This window comes from Typopeltis vanoorti, chromosome 12 (genome assembly GCF_054136105.1).
Source record: "Typopeltis vanoorti isolate ZY-2024b chromosome 12, IOZ_Tvanoo_1.0, whole genome shotgun sequence".
Classification (NCBI taxonomy): domain Eukaryota; kingdom Metazoa; phylum Arthropoda; class Arachnida; order Uropygi; family Thelyphonidae; genus Typopeltis; species Typopeltis vanoorti.
The window spans coordinates 81147778-81160475 of record NC_143560.1 but is presented as its reverse complement, the minus strand read 5'-3'; the positions used below and the strand labels follow the sequence as shown (position 1 = coordinate 81160475).

Here is a 12698-nt window from a genome sequence, read left to right as displayed (position 1 = left end):
TTTGTTTTTGTTTTTCTGTCACAAAACAATAATACGTACTGGCTAGGAGTACACACGCAATTAACAAACAAAAATACCTTGTAACATGGGGTAAAAGGTATGGTGCAAACAGCATAGCGTTGACTTCACGCGATGAGTCTCGAGACACCATGGAGGTGTCACGTCATGTTATAATGATAATATATTCAATTTTTGATTCTGAATGGCTTTACTATTTCTACAAAGAGATTGGTAGGTTAATTCTCTTCATGATTAATGTAATTAAATGTGCTTATACATTCATTATCAGCCAAGTCCTGCTGAACACTTCTTTACTGGGAAATAAAATGTTTTTTTTTTCAATTAAAGTTGAACACAAGTCCATATATGCATACGTATGGTTGGTAGTCTGGAGCTTTTCTTAATGTTTACGAAATAATCTAACACCTACAGCTAACGTCGCAATTTCATGTAACGATGATGTTATTCCAAAACCCTACAAAAATGTTCGGCTAAATAGTTTTGTCTAAATGCAAATACTTTCTATTCACGCATCACGTGGTACATATGCTTCGTACGATCTCGTTTTCGAACAAGCCGCTCTGATTTCCCACAATCCACTGGGATGACGTCGGAGACATGCGCGTGAATATTTCAACTGTGGCCACCATCATGGATGTTTTTAACGCCCTCACGCGTTAAAGTTTGTTAAAGTCAGGTAAGATTCATACAATTTGACAAATATAAAGTTTTGAATTTATATTAAGTTCGTGGTACCAAATACATCTTGATAATTTAATACCTTTTGTGCGCATATTTGTTAAAGAATTAAGTGTTCTCTTTGATCTCTACTTCTGCTTGTTGGCTGCTAGTTGTGATTCAGACTTGCAGCGCCGCCGTGCTATTTTTGTGAAATTTTTCAGCTGAAGAAGTGAGTACTCTTAAAACATTTTTGTTACAACATTTGGCCTTTAGGAAAATTGAAATAATCCCTACCAAAATACTATGAAGAGTTACATACATTCTCTTATATAGCCTTCTACATCACTTCTTCCCTTCAGTGGCTTTTTCCCGCGTCATTACTAATGGCTTTGTTTGGAACGCTAACTCCTTCCTTACACGGAAACAAAGCAACATGGCGAGTGTAGAACCTTGTTACTAGGCCAGATGGCGCTAATAATTAATGCAGATGGCGCTTAGAACTTCTCGTGGTTCGCTAAATTATCACCAGGGCTGTATCTTGTTCTTTACCTTTAAGTGTTCTAATTCAAGAGAGCAAAAAAGTGGTTATTTTATGTTTGTGTAGCCTTATCTTTGGGTAGTAGGCCTCTTGTAGTACTACCTTGTTGTAGTGCGTTCTTCCGAGGCCAGTGAAAATGGCCTCCATCCGCCATACCCTTCTCGAGCCAACTTCTCTTCGTTGTATTACGACATCACAGAACTTTCCATTGCAATGAATATATGTGCGCATGTTCGTTCGTGTTATGGCTCTGTGCAGGAGTAGAAGAATACGTAACTTCCTTAAGTGACGGTTACAGCCTTTCATAATAGGATATTTAATGCGCAGTGTATCGGTATTAATATTAGCATGCAATGTGTATGCGGCAGTCATAGTTGTCGACCCCGGAATAATTTTTTTTTCAGGGTCGTTCCAAGAAATAGGACAATCTTTTTTACACCAAAAACGATCGTTGTTTAATAAAATATATCAAAAATGAAAACAGATGGACCATTGTTCATTTTATTGGAGAGCTTTTTATTACTACCAACTTAATTTTTCTGTATGTATAACTACGAAAAATTTTATTTTTAAATGGTGGGACACTGCTTTTTTATACTTGGTTACTTCTAAGAGATGTCTGTTTTTTGGGTAAATGAACGTAACGATTGAGTTTACAAAATGTTAGTAGACTTGTAATGTATGATACGTTTATATTAATTATTTGGAAAGTTAATTGTCCCATTACATCAACTATTGCTCATCTTTTAATTATTTCCAATTTTAGAATCCTTGATTTTAGAAACATTGATTTCTTTGCTTCCCAAAGATTAAATGAATAAAAGAAAAAGGCAGTTGTTGGCCTTGCATGTGACGTGTGTGTATGTATATATACAAACATAGATATAGCTATATATATATATATAGCTTTCAGAAGTGATGTCAAAGTAAATGCACCAGCAGATGAAACCCGATACTCTTGGAGACTTTAATATGCTACACAAATGCTTGTTTTTAGTTAGTGGATGTATGTAGGTTGGATTACAAAAAGTAGCATATTTGATAAATCAGATGCCAACATCTTTTGTTAGTTGTTCCAGATTAAAGAATAAAACCTATGATCTTCAAGATTGTAGGGCCTAACTAAATAGTTAGACCATATAAACATATGGTTGTCTTAGACCCCAAAAAATTTGGAAGACTAAGTCTAAGTTTCAGCCACAATGATACACTCCAAGCATGTTTAGAAGGATCTTCTGAACATGCTTGCGATTAAAGTGTCAAGGAAGAGTAGACTGTTCTCTTTTTAGTTGTAAATTGGATCCTGGGAGGTGGGCCATTAAATTTATTAAAAATGTTTCTAATGCATTTGGATCATGTGGCTAGACAAATCTGATGACATTACTATACTCTGGGTACATTGCAAATAATGAAGCCATGTGAACTGATCACACATTACTTTTGATTTAGGTGTGAGGCCTTTAATTTGCTGTTTTAATAATATGGGAATAGATAAGGTCAGTAATTTGGGAAAGCATTGGCTGTTAATTTGTAGGTGGAACCATTAATCCCACTCTTTTGAGTTAATGGATGTGATGGGTTGGGCATCTGAAGTTTGAGATTTAAGGGCCCTCTCCACAGTTTCAGAAGACCAGGAATAGACATCCAGTAATTTAAGGCATTTTTTCTTTAAGTAAGATCTGAATATTAGTTGATGTAGGATGTGGACCAATGCCTTTTAGAAAATGACATTTTCTTATGTAGTCTTTTTGCTTGAGGATTATAGTAGTATGAGCATTTTATTTATAAGCTTTCACGTGTACATTTTTTGTACATAGTCCTTTTAGAACATCACATTCATTAGGATAAATTTTGGAAGGCTTGTTTTGATTTAGAAAGTTAGCTTCATGTAGTCCATATCATTATCAGTGCGAGGACAGAAGATTGCATATGTCAAAAGTGTAATTTTGAGAGTTTTTTGAAACTGTAGCCACTCCTGAAAGTCCTGATCCTATCTTACCCTCTGATCATCCAAGGTTTAAGTCTTCTGCTGGCATTAGACTTAGAATGCACAAGAAATGCATTCATCACTATTATGACCTCTCCATTGTTGCATCCCATGTCTTGACATTGTCTTCATATGATTCACTAGGTGAGGGGGAGTGAAAACCTCCTGTTATACAGAGGTGTAATATACATCGGAAAACTCTTTAGAGCCTACTTCAGTTCTGAAACAAACTTCAAACCTAACAAATATGGTTGTCTTAAACTCCCAAAAATTTGTAAAAAAACTAATTGTCTCAGTTACTATGATAAACTCTCAGCCATCTTATTTTTTTTATATTTCATTTACAGTTTATGATTTAATAAGACCCAAGTTTGCCTGATAGCCTTCTCAGAAGGGTCATTAAGGATTCTAATATTTTTAATTATACTTGATAAGAAATACTCTTTGCTCAAGTATGAGCAAACACTTAGCACCTAAAGTATTTTCACAAAGACAACTTATATATAGAGGTTATGGACTTCATCTCAAATTTGCCTCAATATCACAGAATACATAGTATCCTTTCTTTTCAGATGTGTATAGAGTGGTATATATTTCAGACTATCATGAGATATTGAAGCAGTTTGATGTGTAGCCAACAACCTCTGTGTACAAATGGACTAGAATATGAAGATACTTCACATGCAGACTTTGTTTCATATGCTTGAGTAAAGGATCGTCATCAAATTCCTAACATGTACCCCTCAAGGGGGTGTACATGATAGTATTACATGAAAAATTTATATCATTAGTAACTTCCTATCAACAATTTTCCTCAATCAATCTGTTATCTGTCAAGACTCCAACATTATCAGATCTTATATTTCTGTCTTCTAAGGCACTTTTTACTGTTTCAGTCCACCTATATCTTGGTTTTCTTCTGGGTCGTGTTTCCTGGCAAAGAACGCTTGTTTTGCTAATCTTTTCTCTCTCATTCTGTTTAAATGACCATACCACCCGAGATTAGCTCTGCTAACACGTTCCTGGATGCTGACAATGTCAAGTTCTTTCTTAATATCCTCATTTTTAATAGGATATTGCTATTGATGCCATCTGTTCATGCCCCTGATCTTTTTCAGGACTCATATCTGTGGTCTGTAGTCTTTGGTCAAGTGTTTTACTTCTGACCCAGCTCTCAGATCCATAAGTTAAAATTGGTTTGAACACTTTCTTGTATATAGCTAATTTAGTGTTTTGGCTAATTTCTCTCTTATTCCATATAAATTTATTCAAATAACTTCCTACCATACCAACTTTGTTGATTCTATTGTCTGTTTCCATATTTAATTTACTGTCTTCACTAAAAAATCGTGCCTAAGTAGCTGAAATGTTTTACTTGTTATATAGTTCTCCATTCATGATGTTGTTGATGTTTCTTGAACTAGTTTCATACCAAATTTATTACAACAATTATTAAATTTAGTCAGGGAATCTTGCAGACTTGTACTGGATTTATTAAAGTATAATGTCATCTGTTATAAAGTAAAGAGCTGAGATTAACAACTCCACTTTTGAATCAGGTTTAATACTGCTTTCCTTCATAATGTTATCCATATAGATCAGTGGGTCTTAACCTTTTTAGTGATCGGCACTCCCTTGAATCTAAAAATAAGTTCTTGCACCCCTTGAAAAATGAGTTTCTATTTCTTTATTTAGGAAATTACATCTATTGCAAGATAATTTATTTATTGAAAAATAAACACATACATTTACATATACATACAAAACAATATCTCAATTTTTAATGGCTATGTTGTTGTTTATTCATAATAATACTTTTGAAGCGAGGCTCCTTTTTTGAATGAGCCACACGTAAGTCATCACTTGCATTTTAGGGATTTCTGGCTTTTGTTTTTATGTGCAAAAGTGATGAAAATTCCATTTCACACAGGTAGGTGGTGGCAGATGGTAAAAGTGTCTGCAATGCTGCTTTTGCCAGGTGTGGATAAGGTTCTAACTGTATACACCAGAATTGTTCTAATTCCATTTGAATACGTACATTGGCTCTTGTATTTCAATAAGATCCTCTTTTATTAAATAGCTGTCCATCGAATTCGGGTGAAATAGAAATGGTTCCAGTATCCATCTCTGAACTTTGCTAATATTTCCCGTGGTAAAGTATCCATGAAATGATGATTCACTCAATTGTTGGAGGTGTATTGCAATTTCATGTATAATTATTATTTTCTCATTTTCCAGAATGATTGAATCAAGCAAAGGAAAGTTTGCAAAATTCCCATTTTCAACTCGATGTTTCCAAATTTTTAGTTTTTCAATAAATGAAGATAATTTTTCACTAGCTATTATTATGTTCTTACCAAATCCTTGCATTGACGTGTTTAATTCATTCAGGTGGCTAAATATATCTGCTAAGTAGGCCAGTCGAAGTATTGCTTCTCTTTTTTCAAATGCTTTAACTAAATCACAATTTTGGTTAGTAAGAAACTGTATAATTTCCTCGTGCAATTCAAAAAACCCTGCATAGCATGCGGCCCTTGGAGAGCCACCATACTTCAGTTGGTAAAGAAGCACAGTATGAACAGCACTGATTTCTTCGCATAAAGCACGAAAGATACGATGATTAAGCGCTCGTCCTCGGATATACTTTACTACATTTACTGCAGCGGTTAAGTGTTGTTTTAAATTCTCTGGCAAAGCTTTCGATGCAAGTGCATGACGGTGCAACATGCAATGCGTTATTGTAACTTGCGGTATTTCTGTCTTGATCTATAAAAAAAAATCCAGAATTTTTGCCCAACATTGCAGGGGCGCCATCAGTGCAAATTGAGCCTGTCGCATTCATGGGTATTTGATGTTTCAAAAAAAAGTTTTTAATATGATTAAAAACATCAATTCCTTTTGTCAATTCTAGTGGCTCACAAAATAAAAATTCTTCCAACATTTCTTTTTCCTTAATGTACTGCACAAATACCAACAACTGACTGCAATTATCAACATCAGTTGAATACTCACTTTTAGAGGACTGGCTTTGATATCTTCTACTACTACTGCAGTAAAATATCAACACTGAGATCTTGAATGCGCAATCGAATCACATCGTTCGATAGCGGAATCTGCTAAATTTTCCTTTGTGCTTCAGAACCCAATACAATTTTGCAATTTCAACTGCACATGGTTTTACCAATTCCTCAGCTATTGTATGACCTTTTCTTTTCTTAGCACACAGATATGCCACTTGATAAGAAGCTTGTAACAGGGGCTTTTGAACTGCTGCAACGTCATATTTTGTGATAGTACCGCTGGTATCAAATCGTGCCTTCTTATACTTCAAAATGTTAAAAGTATGTCCTGCAGATTCACCACCATGCTGATTGTTGAAATGCTCTAACAACTTTGACGGTTTAAGATTGGAGTTTGAAAATATTTTGCAACATAAAATGCATTGTGTACCATCTTTTGCTGTTGTACAAGTCTTTCCATTGGCGTTTTTCCGACATAACGAGGTTTACTACAATCAATAAAATAATGATTATAATTTTTCAAAATTTGCAGAAAACCTTTATGTAATCAATTGATCGTATCTGGTATGGGCTTTAGTTACTGACTAATGTTGGTAAATTAAAGAAAATTAGTATTCGTTTCTGCATCACACCACCTCGTTAACGTTCGTACTCAGGGTATGTGAACACGTGCGCGTATCAATCAGTTTCTTATTGTGCTGGTAAGTGCGATGCGCTGAGGCAAAGGTAGAGAGGGTAGGAACAGGGGTCCCAAAAGTCATCGTAGCATTTGCTAGTTTCTCAAAGGCGGTAGTTTCCATCAAATTTAGAAACTTCTCTCGCACCCCCAGGGGTGCACACACACTCCAGGTTAAGAACCACTGATATAGATAATGAATAACAGAGGGCACAATGTACATTCTTGTCTGAAACCAGATTTAACATCAAGCCATCTTCCTATAAATTAAAGATACCAAGAAATTTACTTGGTTTAATCCATTATCTAAGCGTAAGCAAACAAGTTTGTGTCTGAACTATTTTCCGGACTGGGGCAACTCGCATAAAGAAGCTCATGACTTCACTTGCCTTAGTATCCCATAATGTAAAGCACATCTCCTTGCAAACATGTATAATGCTATGCATTATGGAAAGGGTCACTACCCAGACTGGTTTTGACCTTTGAGGTCTCATTAGTGGGATCCAGACCCAGAGGTGATATTAAGGTTGAAGTAATGTAAAAGTCATATTTTCATATACAAGTAGCCAAACGGTGTCATACCTTATACTCTGGATTAGAGAAAGTTATTTAAAGTTTTTCCACTTGGTTACACTATAAATTAAAGATACCAAGAAATTATATACTTGGTTTAATCTTTTATCTAAGCAAACAAGTTTACACCTGAACTATTTTCTGGACTGCGGCAAAACTTAAATACAGATCTTTGTTATATTCTCACAATTTCTCAATTATTTGTCATAAAGTGAAAATCTGATATTGATGGCCTCAATTTGGCATGAATCCAGCTTGTTCTTCACCAAACTTCTCAACTGTTTCTCAAGTATGCTTGCATAAATCTTACAAGGAACACTCAGTAGGGAAATACCTCTATAATTCTCACATTCAGTTTTATTTCCCTTTTTTTATGTATGGATACTATGAGGGCTCTACTGAAATCATCTGGAATTCGTACCTCTGTTCAGGCCTTCTGAACTATGCAGTGCAGCCAGTACAAGACTTTTATATCTCGATACTTGAGCATTTCTAGTTGAATATCATCTACTCCCATTGCCTTTCCACATTTCAGGCTTTTGAAGACTTTTCCTACTTACAGTATAGATATTCCTGATTGCATGCCTGTTGAGTATTTTTTTACCACTCTGCTGTCACTGATTGTTTCATTTAGCAATTTTTCAATGTTATTACTCCATACATCACAGTTAACTTTTTCTCTAGTTTTCATATCACCTTTATCATCTCTAATTCCTTTTACAGTACTCTTTCCTCCATTTCTGAGTTTTTTCAACAATATCCAGAATATCTTGCCACCTTACAAATTCTTCCCATGACTTTTGTTTAGCTAGTTTTACAGTGTTTAGCTTTCGTACGTTTGTCTCTGTATTCTCTAAGAGCACAAGCTGAGTTATTCGTGAGGAACTTTCAATGTGCTTTCTTCTTTTCCTTCATTGCCTGTTTAACATTACGGAGTTCTGATTTTTCTATCCTTGCAGACATCCTCACCACATAGATCTCTGGCTGAATCAGTCAGTATTTTCTTCAGGATTTGCCAGTGAATCTCCAAGGTTTGGTTCCTCTTCTCACACTCTTTCATTTTTTTAATGTTTGTGCATTTTAGTCTACGGTTCACATCTGAGAGCTGCTCAACTTTTATTTGCTTTCAACTTTCGTACATGTTTTTCTTTTCAATATGAAATTCAATTTTATCCTGCTCAAGACACTAAATGGTGAAAATTTCCAATTTCAAATCTTCTGTACATCCTAGTTTTCTGCACCGGTGAGAAAACGTCACTATCAAAAATAATACAGTCCATGAGTTCCTTGTCTCTTCTTTCCATGTGAATTTATCCACATTTTTATGTTGAAACATTGTGTTAGTAATAACCAGTCCATGTCCTGGGTAGAACTCCAACAGCTATTTGCCATTATTATTAGCTTTGCTCATTTCTCCAAATTTTCCCAAAATATATTTGCATGTCTGCCAATCATTTCCTTCTCTGCTACTTAGATCCCCATTATTACCAGTTCCTCATTCTGATATTTGCCAACATCACTCTACTTGATATTGCCTGCCATTCCAAGAAGATTTATGTTGAATACTATGGCTACTCCTTTTCCTTGAATGTTATTGTCTGAATATAACATTTTGTATTTATTGCTTAGAAAGATCTCACCAGTTTGTCTTTTTTATTTTGATTTCCCCTATTATGTTGATCTGGTACTTATCTAAGTCTTTGCCATTCAAGCTTCTTGTGTTGATAGTACTGATCTTGAACTCTGGTGATTTTGAGTTGGAATGTGTTTCAGGATTTGTTCCTAGCTGTCTTTTCGCTGGCAGAAACAACTGGGGCCTTGTTTGACTGGACGACACCCCAGCCAGCATGAAATTCACATTGTGGTTTAAGAGAATAAGAATACAATTTGGTCGGTTAAATTTCCTGTGTGTGTGTGTGTGTGTGTGTGTGTGTGTGTGTGAAATTATATATTTTTTGTTGTTTAATTTCATATTTTCACTTTTTTTTTTTTTTCCCTCACATTTTTGAAACTATGCTTTAAGAAGCGAACATGGAACTTTTTTTTTTTTCCAAACCACTTCAGGCTTTCAATTGTAAGATTTATTAGGTTTATATTTTAGAAATTATGATGCCCATTAAGTTATAAGATCATTGAGGGTCAGTGTAAGAGTTTAAATACACAGAAATCAAATATAATAAGGGAGGAGAATTCATTGTTAGGGGAAACTGACAAAGCCTCCCAAAATAAAGTTTCTCCATTAGTTTTACTATAGAAATATATATGTACAACAAAAGATTGATAATTAAAAATCAGCTGTTTAGGACAAGATCACTCACTATCTTCATTGAAACTAAGACTGTAAGCAATAATAATCAGCTAACCATTCAAGATAGGTGCTACATACTAGAGATGACAAATATAACAGAAATGAATCTATATGGAAAATAATAGAATGAAGCCAGAACGTAAAGTAGTAACTTGCTAACAAATTACATCCACTTTGAATAAGAATCTCTTACATTTTCCAGCATTGATGATTTATCAAATCTTTCCCGTTCTCATCTACTGCTAAGCAAACAAAACACATTTACCAAACTGAAGCACACCATGAAATTATCCACATCCATTATTGAAACAGAACGTATTCACAAAGTATAAAACAGTCTTAATAATAATTGGTAAATATATATTCCCAGGTCCTAGATCTTCAATAGAATCTTAGCAATCAACAAGGAAATTATTACGAAGGATTGCAGAGTTATTTTTTTTTTAAAAAAATCCTTTCAATAACATTCTTGTACACTAACACCATTCATTTATCACAGCATCTGAACCTGCCATTTTTGTCATATATATATACTGTGGTCGTAATTGTTTTACCTAATTTTGACATTAAAGTGGTCCAGATAAAATGACAGATTTTAATACTAGAAATCAAAAGAATTCTAAAATCAGGAAAGCTTGCATGAAAATTTTATTACTGTAGAATTTTCGCCTAAGTATCATAGGCATCATCAGTACAAGATCACAGAATACAATTAAACAATAACAGACAATTCTAAAAAGTGCCATCTGAGTAGCTAATGTAAGATAACTAAATAAGGTCAATAATTTCCTTATTAAAAAAAATTATATAAATATATGCTTAAACCAAATAAAATTTGGAAAGATTACTAGATTCAAAGAGTACTGTCTCCCACAAATTGGGATAGATTTTGACCGTCAGATCTGTTTAAGTTAGGACAGTGAAGTAAAGTTTCACGACTTGCTTTTATAAAGATGTTCTATGAGGAAATGGCTTATGAAGGACTCTTATCTTGTTCCAATAAACTTTGTTTAGTGTGAGTACTATGCTCTATAAGTCCATGCTGTTCAGACTCATGATATTTAATATAAGACTTGTTCTTCTAGATGAATGAAAGCAGATCTTCTGGTTTATCCAAAATAAGATAACCCACAAGAGCCAAAGAATCTAGTAGATGCCTGTAAAATTAATAGGTGAAAACTGAAACTGTGAATGCATAGCGAAAGTTTTAAAACCACTGAATATTTTTGTTGAGTTGTGCCCCATCAGAAAAATCTCCACCTTTCTCGTTTCTCCAAAGACAAGCTTTTACCTCTCAGTTTTCCAGGCATGTACCAGATTCTTTACTCTTGTGAGTTATCTTATTTTGGACAAACTGGAAGATTTGCTTTTATTTGTCTAGATAAGTGGTGGCGAACCTTTTTATGTGCGCATGCCAAAAGTTTACAAATTGAGTTGCTGACATGCTGGACAGTTTTTAGTAGGGGAAAAATGAATAGAAAATCTATTAATTAATTTATAATAATGTATAATATTTTATAAATAATATTTTATTTTATTTATAATATTATTCAGTGTAAAATTGATTATCGTATTATTAAATTCATTTTAATGTTGGTTTGAAAAAAAAAAACAGTAGTGAGAAAAATATTTATGCATTGTAACTAGAAATCAGCTGGGCAAGAAAAGCAGCAGAAGGATGTCAACTTGTTGGCGAAATGCTTACCGTATTTACTCGAATATAACTTGCACCCCTGATTTTACTTTACGAAAAAAGACATCAAAAAGTTTTGCATATTACCTTGCACACGAAAAATGTTCACGCCGAGGCGATAGTAACTCTCTCCCCCCTCGGTTAAAAACACGCCCTTCCCAAAGCAATTATACTGCTGATGCCAGAAAAACAAGTGTAGTTTTATTGTATCCCTGAATAAGGTACAGAGGTTTTTTCAGTCTGTGTAATATATTTCTCAACAAATAGTGTGATTCATTAGTTAGTGCCATTTTCATTCGAGCTGTCTCTAATTGCACTATTATTGTCCCCTCCCACAGAAACCATGCTGTACAGACTCAAGTCAACAACTGTGTTTCAGTGCAACCATATGTTGGACGGGAAACACAGTATTTATCTAAAAACTATTGCACAATTTTTCAGTTACATAAAATAAGCGTTTGTTTTATTGCATTTGAAATTCTCGATGTCATTATAACAGATCACAAAGACTAACTTCAAATAAAATTCTACCACAAATTGAATCATGTCATATAATTACGGTGACCATACGTTCCTTTATTTAAGAGGGCAGTCCTTTATTTCACTACTCTGTCCTTTAGATTTATTTATTTTTTCTAAAATGGCCATTTTGTCCTTTATTTTGTGAATTGAAATAGTAAATTGAATATTAATGCCAACATATTTAAAGATGCAATTCATAAATTTTACCAAACCTGCATTGATTATTTAGTAGTAGGACCCAATTGAATGGGTCCTACTACGAGAAATCCCCCTGCTGGCGAAGATCGAGGAAAGTGTTTTTTTCCCCCACTGAACAAGTACTTTTATTAGTGGAAAATATGTGGACCAATGAAAAAAAAACCATTAAAAATCGAAACATTGAAAGCATGCATTTATACCAAATGAAACTTTGACATGAATTGAATACAGTTTTATGAATTTTTAAAACACAAACCTGATTTATTAAAAAAATTTCCTTCTTGCATAAAGTAACCAAATTAAATTTTTTTAAGTAATAATATGATTGTTTAAAATGCTATGTATATGCTTATATTTTACAATAAACGTTATAAAGCTTTTTAGTTTAGTGAAACAAATAAATTCCTGCCATGTACCCCTTGAGGGTACATGGCAGGAATTTGATGATGATGATGATGATGATGAAACAAATAAACGCAACCTATTTTTTTTTTTTTTTATT

General features: G+C 34.0%; 1 protein-coding gene across 3 annotated transcripts in view; it reads left to right on the top strand.

The window, feature by feature from the left end:
- The first annotated feature begins 289 nt into the window (after positions 1 to 289).
- Positions 290 to 12698, top strand: part of LOC150100929 (uncharacterized) — a 169725-nt gene continuing 157316 nt past the window's right edge. For all 3 annotated transcript variants that reach the window (XM_090402225.1, XM_090402223.1, XM_090402224.1), the window contains exon 1: positions 290 to 697. The gene's annotated coding sequence lies outside the window, so the exon portion shown is untranslated. The remainder of the gene's footprint in view (positions 698 to 12698) is intronic.